At 37.0% G+C, this 16,656-nt stretch overlaps 1 protein-coding gene across 4 annotated transcripts in view; it reads right to left on the bottom strand.

The window, feature by feature from the left end:
• LOC143664852 (olfactory receptor 2J3-like) overlaps positions 1 to 11,489 on the bottom strand; it is a 65,849-nt gene extending 54,360 nt beyond the window's left edge. Inside the window, exons 1-3 of one of the 4 annotated variants that reach the window (XR_013166616.1) lie at positions 11,237 to 11,489; positions 10,767 to 10,875; positions 5,603 to 7,742 (exon numbers count right to left, since the gene is read on the bottom strand). The gene's annotated coding sequence lies outside the window, so the exon portion shown is untranslated. Of the gene's footprint in view, positions 1 to 5,602; positions 10,876 to 11,236 lie in introns of those variants that run through there. The other 3 variants (XR_013166615.1, XR_013166617.1, XM_077138266.1) reach the window with 3 other exon arrangements.
• Positions 11,490 to 16,656: the final 5,167 nt, after the last annotated feature.

The raw sequence follows: 16,656 nt of genomic DNA, 5'->3' as shown, positions 1-16,656 counted from the left end.
AAATAATCAGAAGAAATTAGAAAGGAAAATCACTACTGATCTGACAGATCTGTATGCAGATATTAGGAACAACTTTATGCCAAAATTGTACATCATTTATAAATTGGACAAGTTACTAAAAAAAAGTGTTCAAAAAGAAATAGCAAATGTGAGTAGTCCAATAATAAAGAAATTGTTCCATAATTTAAAATCTTTATATAAAGAAACTTCTGGGTCTAGACAGCTTGACTAGTAATTTCTACCAAATATTTAAGGAAGAAATAAATCCAGACTAACATAAACTGTTCCAGGGAACAGAAAAAGAGGGTACACTCCCCAACTAGCTTTGTAATGTTACAATAACTTGATATCAAAATCCAATCATGACAATGCGAGAGAGAATGAAAGCACAGGCCAATTTTACTAATGAATATAGATGCAAAACTCCTAAATAAAAATATTCGCAAAACGAATCCAGCAATACAAAGAAAAGAAGCATGCATCATTACCATGTGGTACTTATCTAAAAAATGGAAGATTAGTTCAACAGCAACCACAAAAAATAGCATCATTGGTCCCATTAATAGCTTAAAGAGATAAGCCATATGCTTATTTCAATAGATGGAGAAAAATGCTAAAATTTAATATACATTCATGATAAAAACTTGAACTTAGAAATAGCAATCACATAAAGGATATTACAAAAAACACCATGGTAAAATTATACTCAAAGAGGAAACATTGACATAGGAATTAAGAAAAGAATGGGTACTTTGGCAATTTTATGCAAACATTGTCCTGGAAATCATAGCCAAAAAGACAAATATAAGCAAAAAAAGAAAAACTGTCATTATGCACAGGTTATATTACAGAGGACAACAAACTCCTTAATGGAATTTATGAGTGACTTTAGCCAGATCACTGTATATAAAACCAGTACTGTATAAAAAATACTTAATTGAATTATGTATGCAAAAAACAAACATCTAGAAAATAAAATTTAAAGATACCATTTACAATAGTGTCAGGGTTCAAAAAATAAAAATTGACACAAAAAATGGATTCTGTGGCATGGGAGCCCCTTCAGTTTCTCTCCCTCAGCAGCTTCTCTGACAGGACCTGATGTGCTGGGAAGACAGATGAGCATGAACATCCAAGGCCCCACCCTCCAGAGCCTGATTGGATAATCATAAGCATGAGGTCATGATCTGCACCAAGCTAATATTTCCCAGTGATGTCTGTGGCTGCTCATCACCCCCCACCACCACCCCTCTTGGCACGATTTTTCCTTTAAAACCACAAGCTGTCAGAAAGGGAGCTGGAGCCATTTTTCCTTTCCTTTTGCTGGCAGGTTTCACTGGCTCCCACCTGCCTGCTCTCCCTTTGCTCTCAACCTGTTTCTTTCTCTCTCTGTTAATGAACCTGTTAAGCTTTGACTCGCTGTCTTGTATGGAATCCTTTAATGACTTCATGCATAACATAAATGGTGCCAAAACCCAGGATGACGGTCTGACTAAAGGCTTAGATTTCAGGCCCCACAGGGCTACAGGACCACCTTCCAGTTTGGAGATGGAACTGAGGTTTGAGTTTCTGGCCCTTCAGGGCTCTGGGAGAAGCCTTCCAGTCACTCCACCCCCCAAATCAGCTTGGTCGCTATGGTTTCCATGTGATTGACACCTTGAGTTTCTGGCTCAGACCATCTTAATGTGATGTCAGTTCACAGATGTGAGCCACAGCTTTCAGAAGACTATACAACTAATTCAGCCCTAGGTAAGTGATGTCTTTCTGCCCAGATCCTCTCCTGGAGAGTTTTGTTTGGTGTCCCAGGGACCCCCACAACCCACCTCAGTGTTGTGTTTAGGGTCGTGTTAAAGCAGCCCCAGCCTCAGCGCTTACAAAATCTGAATACTCAGTCAAAACTCTCCCATGCTCAGGGAGTGTGATGCTCAGGGAGCAATTTTCCCAGTGCAGCAGTTAAAACAGCTTGGGGGACACCTTAAGTAAATGACTGCAAACACACTTCTGGTCTGCAATGAGAAACTAGGGACGCCTGCACTGTCGTTCTGAAGATCATGGATCTGGGTGGTTAGCCTCACTTAAAGTGTGCTACCTCGGTGTCCCAGAGACAATGCTGACCTGCTTAACACAGCATGTATTCTGGCTGCCCTGGCACAGTACCCCAACCCAGCGTCTGCCTTGGTGCCCTTAATGCCGCCCAACCAGCTTTAATGCAGCATTAACTTCGGCCCACTTGGACACGGTACCTCAACCACTTTAATGAGGTGTCTACTTTGGCAGTCATGGGCTATCAATTCCTAAAACCACTCCTTTAGGATGTTTACGTCATAATCTTAGTAAACTCCAACCAAAAATAAATAAATAAAACCAGAAAAACTTATTTTTCTGCAATTCAGCTTGGCCACAATACCCTTTAAAACAACAAAAACATTGGCCACAACATGGCACTCTCAATTAACAAATGGTCTGAGAGTTTCTATTCCCCAGCTTAATAAATTAATTTTATTGCATAAGTGCTTCATGTCTGTTTAATTGTTAACTAATATATTCGGCATGTCAAATATTTAATGTCTGTTTGTTAGCTAATGTAAGTCTAATTATTAATTGGTATGTTCCTACATTTAAATTAGTCAGATGTTCATAACATGCTACTAATTACAGAAATTCTCTTAAAAAGGGAACTGTTAGGCTGTACTAAAAATTAAAAATGTTTTAGTTATCAGTCTATAAAAAGGTTTTGTTTCTATAACATAATCTGACCCCACTATAATTTAAAATTAAAATACTACTACAAGCAAATGTGTTATTTCATACCATTTTTACAACAAACGAGGATGGGATGAAATGGCATATTCAATCCTTTATTTATCTCTTTCAAATTTTTCTGTGTTTCTGCTTTCCTTTTCAAATAATAAATTTCTTATTTATTTCTATGCATTTTCAAAGTATAGTCTCATACCTCTGGATAGTAACAGCAAATTAACAAGAAAATTCTTAACTAGCTCTGAGCCTAATACCTTTCTCTTAAAACAAGTTCAATGAGCTCAATATAGTTCCCAAAACTTAATAGTCAATGTTCTAGTTTGCTAGCTGCCAGAATGCAATATACCAGAAATGGAATGGCTTTTAAAAAGGGGAATTTAATGAGTTTCTAGTTTACAGTTTGAAGGCCAAGAAAATGTCCAATTAAAACAAGTCTATAGTCATGTCCAATCAAAGGTATCCAGGGAAAGATACCTTGGTTCAAGAAGGCCAATGAATTTCAGGGTCTCTCTCTCATTCAAGAAGGGACATGGTGAACACAGTCATGGTTTCCCTCTCAGCTGGAAGGGCACATGGCGAGCACAGTCATCTGCTAGCTTTCTCTCCTGGCTTCCTGTTTCATGAAGCTCCCTGGGAGGCATTTTCTTTCTTCATCTCCAAAGGTTGCTGGCTTATGGACTCTGCTTTGTAATGCTGCAGCTTTCTCTGCTCTCTCTAAAATCTCCTTCATTCTCCAGTATGTTTCATCATTTATAGGGCTCCAGAAACTTCTCAAGACCCACCCAAGTGGGTGGAGACATGTCATCACCGAGTCCAGCTTAACAAACACTCTTGACTAAAATCACACCATCCAGGAAAATGATCTGATTAGTTTCAAACATACAGTATTGAATAGGGATTATTCTGCCTTTATGAAATGGGATTTAGGTCAAAATATGGCTTTTCTAGGGGACATACATCCTTTCAAACCAGCACAGTCAACATAATTTGTTTTTTTTTATGTACTTTTAAAGTTCTCTGCAATTTTAAAATATTATAAAAACAGGACAGTGAGATGGTGGCTCAGTGCCAGAATTCTTGCCTGCCATGCCAGAGACCTGGGTTCAATTCCCAGTGCCTGTCTGTGGGGGAAAAATGCACTAAAATATTATAAAAACAATAAAAGAAATTAAATAATGAATCTTTCAATTAAATAAATGCAATTTTGTTCTAATTAAATATGTTCTCCTTAAAAATCAATTGTTTAATAAAAATATAAATGGATTTTTATAACCTCAATTACCTGAATACTAAAAAATCTAACTTTTCTTACTTAGCCATTTGTTATTTCAATATGCATGAAAATGTAGAGTTATAATAACTTCATTAATGCTAGTCTGTCATGAATAAAAATCATAAGTCTTAGCTTCTGAGATTTAAGACTTTATATAAAATAATGGTAACAAAAGGGAAAAATGCTAAAAGAATTTAAAAAGCAGAGAAATAAAAAATGACCTAAGAAGTTCTCATAGAGATGACATGTATAAAATCTGTAAATAAGAAAGTGGCACTTAAACAAATAGAACTTGGAACTAGTTTTTAAAAACTGAAACTTAATTCTGTAAATTAACACATTTCTGGCATTATTTAGCAGTTAAAAATATTGTTAAGAAAAAAATTGAATTTTTTGCTAAATTGAACTGAGAGATTTTAAACATACTATAAAATAATCGTTTATGTGTCCTGAGTATAAAGTATATAAATGCCTGGCCATGTTCTGAGCCCAAACATAAATTTTGTCCCTTCCTCAATTATTTTATAAATCTCTGGCCCTTCTTACCTTCATACTATTATTAAAGGGAAGCATACAAGTTCAAACACTTTATAAATGTATTATCAAATTTATTTCTGATTATATGCAGTTTAAATAAATAAAAATGAGAGTTGAAATGAATACAAAAGGTGATAAAGAGTTTTTAAAAAATGGATTTTGTTTGTTATAGTCATTGTGGATTACAGCCCTGAATGGATAAAGAAAGTAATAGAGCATTGGAAAAATAAATTTTGTTATAATCACTTTTAATTATAAGTTCTGAAAGATTGTAAAAAGTTTATAAAAATGAATTTTATCTGTCATAAAGTAATTGTAAAAAGTTATACAAAAAAAGTTTATAAAAGTAAACTTTGTCTGGGAAGGCCATGGTGGCTCAACAGGCAAAGTCCTTGCCTGCCATGCCAGAGACCCAGGTTCGATTCCCAGTGCCTGCCCATGCAAAAAAAAAAAAAGTAAATTCTGCCTGTCATAATCAGTACTAACCAAAATGTAATATGTCTGTTTATCATATATTTCAAAAAACAAAGGAAAGCTTTTCTGTTATGCTGAGTATTTATACAAAACTAGAGTTAAGCTTTCTCTGTTCTATTAACATGCATTGGTAGTCTGCTCTTATTATAAAGTATTTTGAAAACAAATTTTTCTTAATTATCCAAATACACTGTCTAAAATATTTTACATCAGAATAATATTCTTATTAATGTTTATGCTGGCAATATTCTTCATTTCAGAAAATAAGTCTCACCTAAAGTCTCACTGTTAGGAAAAAACTGTTACAAATAATTTGTTCTTTCACCTTGTATAAATAAAATGCCAAGGTTCTAAAATAACTTAACCTATTGCATAAGAAGTATTTGAGACATATTACAATAATTAAAGATAATTTTCTATCTTGTTACTAATTAAATTTAAATAAATAAAATATCCATATATTTAAACACTGTATAAATTCCTAAAATTTTACAATATTCTCACTATCAATGTTATATTCTAATACTAATCCATATAATGTTAAGCAATGGTATGATGTTGCTTTCTGTAGAAATAGAGCTCGAAGGATATTAAGGAATGATGAGAAAAAAAGAAAGGAAGAAAGAAAGAAAGACAGACACAGACGGGCTCAGGGGGTCTGAAGCTTGAGTTTACTTCAGACAGACTTCAGACAACTTTATTTTCAACCTGATCTTAGTTATATACCACAGGATGTCAATAGATATGCAAGCATTTCCTGAGGGAGCAAGATTCTTATCTCACAGTGTTCTTCATACTTAACATAACTGTTTGGGGTAAACATTCTCTTTCTCCCAGACTGCTCTACATAACAATCGCCACAGTTTACCGCTGCCATCCCGAGGCCAGCAGCTTGCAACAAATTTTGTAGGTCTTGCTTTAAACTCTTGGCTTCTACATTTCCCCCTTTTTATTTTATAAGCTGAGGAAAACAAGAATCACCTTTTTAGGGTGACTATAAGCAGAGGTGACCGCGCCTGTCTTAGGTTGCCCTTAGGCTCTGAAGGGTCTTACCCGTCATTGGCTGCCAGTCAAGCTCTCTGACTTTGATTCAGGAGAGAGCCAACGAGTTTTGGCAAGAATCACCTTTTTCTTTGTTGTTAAACACAGCTGAGGAGGAAGCGAAGTATAAACAGCCCCAAACCTAAGATTTTTTAGCTCTTGGGTAAGTGATTGTGTAACATTACTTCCATAGGCTATATGTAGATTATTCTAACTTACATTCTAATACCCCTTTTTTGTAATTCTAAGATATCAGGACTTAAACTATCTGAAAGCCTTAAAAGATGCCTATTCCCTTTTCCCATTCTATTTCAAACAAGCCATATGTTAAAAGAGGGTAATACAAAAACTGCTCTTGTTCCTTTTACACTTTAAACTTTGTAAAACATTTAAATTATACATTTGATCTCCAATATGAACCAATGTCATTTCTATATTATTTAGTCCATTATTAGTTTGCTCATCAATGAGATTGTTTATGCCACAGTTCATTGGTGTTTTTCTAACAATGCTGCATCTGTATAGTTTGTTGCAATGCGATTCCAGCGACTGCAGCCACTGTGATACTTCCAATGATTTCAATGACAGATGCAATAATGAATCCAATTAGTCTATTAGTCCTTTTTAGATATTCTTTTGCCAAATGGATCAGTATATGTGTTTCTGGAGAGGATTGCAAAGATCTTGACATCTGCACCGGCAGCCAAATACCTCTTCTCCTTGCTGCTATAATCATCTCATTTTCCTGCAACATAAATGCTTGGGGACAAGTGAATAGAGAATAATTTTCACAATTAGAAGCTTGATTTCTTATATGCATATGAACTTTAACAAGTATATATGGATCTCTAATACATATTTGTATATAGTGCTTATGGCTGCTATTTAAAAAGAAGTTATAGTAAATAGAATTGGCTATAAAAATTGGTCTCAGTCCTAGAAAAATTTTTTTGTCAATTTCTTTCACTAATGCTATATTTATCATCCCATGAATTTGGCACAAATTACCCTCCATGAACTAAGCCCTGATTTAGCTTGCCTGTCCATATAGTCTCAGTTATCTTCAAGTTAGAGATGGGAGACCCCACAGGGGCTGCATCTCTTACAATTCCATAGGAATCATTAATTATGATAACTGCTCGATCCATATGACATAACTCATCCATTCCAACTTTCTTTCCCATCTAACAGGCAAGTATCCTTTGTATCCATAGATTTATGCATATAGGTCTTTCTAAAAATGGAATTAAATTTGACACCAGTTTTCTTTTTATTGGACCGAGGAATCTTGAACTTGTATTCAGATTATTTTGGTAAAGTTGGATTGGCCCATGTTAGGGCTCACAGATAATCCCAGTAAGTATAAATATGTCCCTGTCCTTCAGCAATCAAAATTGTATGTCCTATAGTATACATTACCCATTTAGTTATTTTTATCCGGGTTGACATGTCTAGGTTTTATTCTCTTTGAAGGAATCCAAACCAAGGTTCCGTCATCTGCAATGACAAGAGCAAATTCCCTACCCCACACCTTTACCATTCCTGGTTTCCATAAATCATCTTTGACATCTTTCCAATAGATTGGCTGCAGCTGCAGTTCTGTTTGGGATATATCATTTTTCTTTTCCAAATTGCTAAAATGTTGTTCTGCTGGAGTCTGTGATGAATTATCATAAATGTTTAAAAATTTAGAGTAAACAGTGCCTTTGCTAATTGATCTTTAGGAGTACTTATTTTCATAACATCATCCTCCTGATCATCGTCTCCCCCTTTTTGTTTTAAAAGCATAGACTTTAGCATCGGGTTTGCTCGTTCAATAATTCCTTGCCCTGAGTGATTGTGTGGAATTCCTGTAATATGAGTAATATTAAAAGTATCTGCTTGCTGATTTTGTAATGATAAAGGACCTCGAAGATTGGTTTGAGCTCTTTATATGCATGATAAAAAGGGGAGTAATTCAGCTTTTGACTAATGCTTGTGAATGTAAAAACATTCAGGACAATTCATTTCTTTTAAACAAAGAAGCCGTCTCAATGTGAGTAACTGTTTGGTAAACATATTCAAAATCAGAAACAATATCAAGAGAGTGTGGAAAACTTTGCAATACTTGAATTACAGCTGCTAATTCAGTACGCTGGGCTGAGGTATAAGGCATTTTCTAACTTGTTTTTTATTGGGGTGACATATGCAGCTTTCCCATAAATATTATTATTGGTAAAGACAGTAATAGCTAGCAGGGAAGCTGGAACTATTTTAGGCAAAATCCATTGCATTCATTTTTAAAAATTGTAAAAGTTTTGACATAGCAAATGATTATTCATTTGTCCTTTAAAGTCACTTAATGCTATTTGCCAAAAGGTATTGAAAATATATAGACTTTGAACCTCTTCCTTTCTGAGATCACATACAATGCAATTAGGATCATGACTTCTTAATTGATAATATTTTTGGTGACTTTTGACTATTAAAGAAATAATCTTTTGCAAATATGTATTTAAACATTTTTGTCAATTGTTTGGTAAAAAAATCCATTTTAAAATACCGTCTTGTTAAAATAGGCCTGTGGGAGATTGCAAGGTAAAGAAAATAATAAAATAAACAGGCTTTTTTAGATCTATTTGAACAAGCTGTCGTTTTTGAATGCATTGTTCAATTAATTGTAACTCTCATTCAGCTGCAGCTGTTAACTGCCTTTTGCTTAATAAGTTAAAATCTCCTTGTAAAATATCAAACAAGTTTTGTAACATATAATTAGGAATCCCTAAAGTGGCAGGTAGCAAAAATGAAAGCAGAGTGTCAATAGTGACGTGTACCCATAGTAAATGACCAGATTTTTAAAATTGAATTCATTGGATTGATTAAAAAGGAATGTAAGAATGTGGATTCTTTATAATTGGTTGTGCATTTTTGCTAATTTTAAATTTATTTCATGTAGTTTTTATGATATTTTCTCACAATAGTGGCCAAATTCTGATTTGCTTACATGACCGGGCCCAGTTGGGTCCTCTGGGAAGTGGCTAGGGACCAAGAGGAGCTTCCTGGGACCTAGATATCTTTATTAAAGTACACCTCCTTCTGGGGGGATAGTCAGTCCTCCCAGCTAGAATGTACATTTTAACTATTTCTTACCAAGGTCATGTGATAGCAATATCAGTTGCATGTAATGGCAACATCAGGTGAACAAAAAAGACTCCACAAGTATATTTTTTCCTTGTATTCAACCCTCAAATCTGATCTGCTTCCAATATAAGCCATGGTTATCTTGGGATAAATTTAGTTTATACATATATAGTTTATATAAACACTGGACAAAGCATTAAAGTATTTTGGCTTAAAGGAATTTAGGTATTTAAATGATTTGAATATTATTTAGTCAGTAATAGATTCATTTATAGTAATAGTACTTAGATTAATAGATTAAGCCACCTGGTTTAGGGCAAGAAGCACTTTTTGCCAGTATAACGATACTCAGGAGAAAATCAGTATTTTTTATACAGGTAATAACATGATAAAAGTTAACATAAGTTATTTTGATAAAACATAGACTCTTTGCTTTCTAACTAATTATTTAGAATTTTTTTTTATATCTTTTCATTAGAACAGGCTAAAAGTCCAAGAAAACATTGTTATTTTAGACTCATTAAATCTTTCTTGATTTTAACCATAATTTTTATTTTTACAAACCCTCAGCACTTATTATATTAGTTTAGGCTTTGTCCCATATTTTTCTCATTTAGTAACAGTTATTCATTTTAGGATAAAACTATTCTGTTTTTCTATTAATAAAAATACATCTTTCATATTTTTCATACTTAAATCATTACTTTGAACAAATATTTTACCACATATGTAATTACCATTAAAATTAAATTTGTTAGAATAATGTTAAATATTTAAAATACTTTAATGTTTCAAATATGCATTAACTATCAATATATAGTTTTTAACAAGAACTTTTAGTTTTAAAGTTCTTAAAATATATTTCTCTTTTCAAACATGAATAGGAGCTAAACTCATGGCCAGTTTCCAAATTGCTGTTTATTGAGGATTTAAGTTAACAAAAGGAGATGGGGTTGCCATTCCCATTCTGAGTCATAGGACTTTACCTGTAGTATTGGTATAAATCTCATAGAATAATCATTCAAACTAAGCAAAGGTAACCTAACAGAATACCTGAGTATTGAGTCAGAACTACAATCCCGAACTGCACACCCCGTTGGGGACCAACCTGCCACAGGAACTATCAATGAGCACTGACCCCCGTTTGGTATGGCACCTTCCTCATTGAATACTCTCTGACTCAGGTGTACATGAATCCCTATATAAAGGCAGCCCATCAAGAACAAGCCCAGAAACCAATCTTTCTTTATCCTGCTCTGCCAAAGGCATGGCAAAGAAGCAATTTTTAAAATCTATCATAATAAATCAGTTCTTAGAAATTACAACTGGTGTGGGCAAGCCAGGCTGCAATGACTCCATAGGCTGAACCACAGTATCAACTTTTATCAAATCAGTCAACATTCTCCATTTTCCTGACCTCCCTCCTGCAATAAATATTGGAGAATTCCAAGAACCACGAGACTCCTCTAAACGTCCTGCTCCAAACTGTTCCCAAATCAACCGAGTCAGAGCCTCACACCTCTCTACAGATAAGGGCCATGCTCAACCCACAAAGGCCCACCTGTAGTATTTGTAGTGGATGTCCCTGGAGCATCTCCTCACTTTATGCTTTAAGAGTTCCCTTATTAGGTCCCTGTTTGGGCACCAATTGCTGAGTCCGGCTCAAGCAACTGTCGAAACAGGGTAAGAAGGGGTAGTGGGAGATTGAGAAGAAACACAACTTAGAGTTTAAGACAAAGCATGAGCCAGGTAGTTCATTGCCTGACTGAACACAATAACCAAATAGAAACAGGAATATTTTCCCCATCTTATATTCACTGCAAAGCCTTCATAACCAATTTCCATTACTGAAGATTTAAAACATTATGGCCTTAAGGCTGAAACCAACAACAATGTTTTTGAATGAGCTCAAATAAGCTTACTAATTCAGATGTTTTAACAGGCACCCCAGTAGCTTTAACACACACACATACTCCTCCAGCCGCCTATTATGATTACCCGTTACCCTGATGACCCAAGGAAAATGCTTACTTTACCAATATGACTCGAGTCCTCTTCTATCGGCTGGACACACGTGCCTCTAATGAGACTTTTCCTTGGTTCCTTAATATTGATTTGGAGTCTTCTTCTTTGAGCCCCACGTTTGGGCGCAAATGTTGCTTTCTGTAGAAACAGAGCTCGAAGGATATTAAGGAATGATGAGAAAGAAAGGAAGAAAGAAAGAAAGATAGACACAGACGGGCTCAGGGGGTCTGAAGCTTGAGTTTACTTCAGACAAACTTCAGACAACTTTATTTTCAACCAGATCTTAGTTATATACCACAGGATGTCAATAGATATGCAGGCATTTCCTGAGGGAGCAAGATTCTTATCTCACAGTGTTCTTCATACTTAACATAACTGTTTTGGGTAAACATTCTCTTCCTCCCAGACTGCTCTACATAACAATCGCCACAGTTTACTGCTCCCATCCTGAGGCCAGCAGCTTGCAACAAATTCTGTAGGTCTTGCTTTAAACTCTTGGCTTCTACAGTATGATGCTATTAATCATGGTTTTAATTATTTTTAAAAGGCTACAGATCATAAAAACAGCCAAATTGTCAGTTGCACTGCTTTGCTCTATTACTTCTCTAAAAATATATGTGCTCTGCTTTAAGAGAAAAATTAAACAAATATACTTACTATATTTCATCTGTTAAATAACATAACTTTGGTAAATGTGTAAAAATATAATACAACAAAACCTCTGCTATGATTTCTTAATATAAAACCACTGTCCAATGTTTTTATTTCTAAAAAAAGCTTCACTTAAAAGTAATTATAAAAAGTAAAGCTCAGATTGTAAGCATTAACTATTATCATTAAATCCTGAGGTACTTTACTCTTTATATAACTCAATATTTCCCTGAAACTTTAAATATCTATATAACATCTAAAACTCAAATTTAGTTCTATAGCTCTGAAAGTTAGCATGGGTCCACATAGCAATGATTAAAAAACTAAAAGAAATCAAACTCCAATTAAAAATGTAATGAAACTGATATAGTTAAAACCAAGAAAAATCAATATACAAGGTTAAAAAATAATAGTGTCTGTATTTTAAAGCTTTAAGTTTTATGTGAAATTAAAAAAATGTTTATTTTGTACAAAATTTGTGCTAATTTAATCTATCTAGTAAATTAAACATCCTAATTCAGTTTTATTTAATATAAAACCTGGAATAAGGAACAAAATCTTAATGTTTTTGTATAAGTTAATGTCTTATACACTACATTTCAGAGTGTTTGGGGCAAAAAATGAATAAGTATCTGCAAAGTCCCTTGAGGGACTAGAAAAAATAAAACTATTAGGAATTCCCCAGGAAGCCAAGGCCTCAATTTTAGAGCTTGCCCTTATGAAACTTATCTCTATAATTGTAAACTAAACCTACTTAGAATTAGTGCCTAAGAGCCATCTCCAGAAGATCTCTGCTGTTACTCAAATGTGGTCCCTCTCTGAGCCAAAGTCTGGGCTTCCCCCCACTGTGGGACATAATTTCCAGGAATATAATCCTGGCACTGGCCGCAGGAAATATGACTAGCCCTGCCTCGCAGCTCATGGCTGGCCCTGGCACTGTGAAGCATGAGCTCCAAAAAGGAGCCTGGCCCTGACATGGATAAACTTGCCAAAAGGGGGAAGAATAGACTTTCAACGGCTAAGAGATTTCAAATTGAGCTGGGAGGTTATTCTGGATGTTCCTCTTATGCAAACTTCAGCCAGATATTACAAACTGTCACAATATGGCAATCCCAACCAACAATGTTCCTGGAAACCCTAAAAAATGTCTAATGCTCTATAAAATTTTACTCATTAAGTTTGTTTTTCAAAAACTTAGAACCTCAAAATTGTTCTAGTGCCAAAGAAGTTCTAAAACCCTAAAATGCTGAACTCTCCAAAAATAACTTATTTCATCAATTCATCCCTTTGCCCCTTGAATTTTATTAACAACTCACTCCTCCTTAAATATCCTCCTATTAATTTTCCTCCTAAACCCCTGCCCCTCACAATGTCTATCTAACTTTGTTCACAGGTCAACAGCAGCCATGACCAACCAGCAAAATTCTGAAAACATACTCTTGTTACAGAAATTTAAAAATGTACTCCTGTTGCAGCAAAAACACCTTTCTCAGCCAGTTCCAGCAAAAGAAGCCCCTCAGCCCAATTAATTATGCCTTGGCCCAACTCGAAGCCATTTCCTCCCCCAACTTCATCTGAATACAGAGGAAGTAGCCATAGAAAAGAACATGACACCCATGTTCCTTCTAAAAATTGCTTTGAGCTGAGCCAAGGCATCCCCCCAAACCTAACTGCAGCTCCAGTCAATTTTACTAAAATAAAAAGGCAGGAATGTCAGGTCTCATAAAATAAAATTGGCATAAAAAAATGGATTCTGTGGCATGGGGACCCCTTCAGTTTCTCTCCCTCAGCAGCTTCTCTGAGAGGACCTGATGTGCTGGGAAGACAGATGAACATGAATATGCCAAGGCCCCACCTGCCAGAGGCCTGACCAGATGACCATGAGGTCCTGATCAGATGACATGAGCATGAGGTCCTAACCTGCCCCAGCCTAACACCTCCCAGCGATGCCTGCATCTGCACGTCACCCCCACCCCATCCTTCTTGGCACATTTTTCCCTTTAAAGCCACAAGCTGTCAGAAAGGGAGCTGGAACCAGTTTTCCTTTCCTTTTGCTGGCAGGTTTCTCTGGCTACCACCTGCCTGCTCTCCCTTTGCTCTCAACCTGTTTCTCTCTCTCTCAACGAAACGGTTAAGCTTTGACTCACTGTCTCATGTTGAATCCTTTAATAACTCCATGCATAACAAATAGTGTGCTGGTTTGAAATGATGTATGTAACCCTAGAAAAGCCATGTTTTATCCTAATCCCATTTTGTAAAGACAGCCGTTTCTTCTAACCCTATTCAGTATCGTATGTTTGAAACTGTAATTAGATCATCTCCCTGAAGGTGTGATTTAATCAAGAGTGGTTGTTGTTCTAGTTTGCTAGCTGCCAGAATGCAACACACCAGAGATGGATTGGTTTTTAATAAAAGGGGATTTATTTTGTTAGTTCTTCAGAGGAAAGGCAGCTAGCTTTCATCTGAGGTTCTTTCTTACATGGGAAGGCTCAGGGTGATCTCTGCTGGCCTTCTCTCCAGGCCTCTGGGTTCCAACAACTTTCCCTGGGGTGATTTCTCTCTGCATCTCCAAAGGCCTGGGCTGAGCTGCGAGTGCTGAGATGAGGTATGCTGAGCTGCTTAGGCTGTGCTACGTTGTGCTCTCTCATTTAAGCACCAGCCAGTTAAGTCAAACATCATTCATTAGAGCAGGCACGCCTCCTAGCCGACTGCAGCAACAGATGAGGTTCACGTACCATTGGCTCATGTCCACAGGAACAGAACTTGGTGCCTTCACCTGGCCAAGTAGACAACTGAATCTAACTACCACATGTCCACTCCTTGTCAACTTGGCAACCACACGCATCACCCCAAACAGGTGCAAAAAATTCTCTTCTGGCTGTGGACCTGTGAATCTCAAAACAAGTTATCTGGTACCAGTATGCAAAGGAAGATATTCACAGGATACAGGTTTTCATTTCCATAGGGAGAAATTGGAAGAACACAGATGTAAAACCTGCAGGGAAAACACCATTGGATTTCAAAGTCTGAAAGTCATTCATCCTTCAGCTTTAGAAAATGGCAGTCCCACCCTTTCCAAAGGCCTATGCAGTGGCCCACCTCTTTCCGAATCAACCTTAAGGAACATTGAGGAGACCACTTTTTCTCAGATCCCCTTTCTCCAGGGCAACCCCTGGGCTCTCTGCCATTTTCGGGGCACATGCTGAACCCCTCCATGTGGTGGCAGCCAGGCTCTCCCCAGTCCCCCATGGAGCATGCTCTACCTTCTCCAAGGCCTGAGGCTGCACAACTCTTCACTGCAGCAAGGTGGGAGACTCATCCTTACCCTTCAGGGTAAACTCACCCTTTCCATGTATATGGGTGGGCCCACTCTCCTGGATGAGGCTTCTTGGCTTCAGACTGGAGTTTCCAAGGTTCTCACTCTGCAAACTCCAAACTCTCCCTTTAGCGTCCACCTTTGTCCAGGTTGGCTGTGGTTGCGTTTATACCAACAGTCTCTTCAAGCACTCCAGGACTTCTCCATCATTCCCTTCACAGTTCCTCCAAAGTCTTCCTCTAAGCCATCAAAAAAAGCTGTTCCAACATATCTGGTATTTGCAAACTGCAGCAGCACCCAACTCCCTGGTACCAAATCTGTTCTAGTTTGCTAGCTGCCAGAATGCAACACACCAGAGATGGATTGGCTTTTAATAAAAGGGGATTTATTTCATTAGTTCTTCAGAGGAAAGGTAGCTAGCTTTCAACTGAGGTTCTTTCTTACATGGGAAGGCACAAGATGGTCTCTGTTGGCCTTCTCTCCAGGCCTCTGGGTTCCAACAACTTTCCCCAGGGTGATTCCTTTCTGCATCTCCGAAGGCCTGGGCTGAGCTGCGAGTGCTGAGATGGGGAATGCTGAGCTGCTTAGGCTGTGCTACACTGCGGTCTCTCACTTAAGCACCAGCCAATTAAGCCAGACATCATTCATTGCAGCAGGCATGCCTCCTAGCCGACTGCAGATGTAACCAGCAATAGATGAGGTTCACATACCATTGGCTCATGTCCACAGGAACAGATCTAGGTACCTTCACCTGGTCACATTGACAACTGAATCTAACTATCACAGTTGTTAAACTGGATTAGGTGACTTTATGTCTCCACCCATTTGGGTGGGTCTTGATTAGTTTCTGGAGTCCTATAGAAGAGGAAATGTAGGAGTCAAGGGTTAGAATAAGACCTGCAGAATTTGTGGAAGCAGCTGGCCTCAGGATGGTGGCAGTAAGCTGTGGAGATTGTTATGTAGAGCAGTTTGGGAGGAAGAGAATGTTTACCCCAAATGGTTATGTTAAGTATGAAGAACACTAAAAGATAAGAACTTTGCTCCCTCAGGAAATGCATGCATGCCTATTGACATCCCATGGTATATAACCAGGATCTGGTTAAGAATAAAATTGTCTGAAGTCTGTCTGAAGTAAACTCAAGCTTCAGACCCCCTGAGTCCATCTGTGTTTTTCTTCCTTTCTTTCATTCTTCCTTTTTTTTTATTCTCATCATTCCTTAATATCCTTCTAGCTCCGTTTCAATAGGAAGCAACATAAGGTGCCCAACGTGGGGCTCGAAGAAGAAGACTCCAAATCAATATTAAGGAACCAAGGAAAAGTCTCATTAGAGGCATGTGTGTCCAGCCGACAGAAGAGGACTCGAGTCATATTGGTAAAGTAAGCATTTTCCTTGGATCATCAGGGTAACGGGTAATCATAATAGGCGGCTGGAGGAGTATGTGTGTGTGTTAAAGCTAC

Source organism: Tamandua tetradactyla, chromosome 20 (genome assembly GCF_023851605.1).
Source record: "Tamandua tetradactyla isolate mTamTet1 chromosome 20, mTamTet1.pri, whole genome shotgun sequence".
NCBI classification, from domain to species: Eukaryota; Metazoa; Chordata; class Mammalia; order Pilosa; family Myrmecophagidae; genus Tamandua; species Tamandua tetradactyla.
Note: the sequence above shows the minus strand (reverse complement) of the source record. Positions and strands in the feature narration are given on the sequence as shown.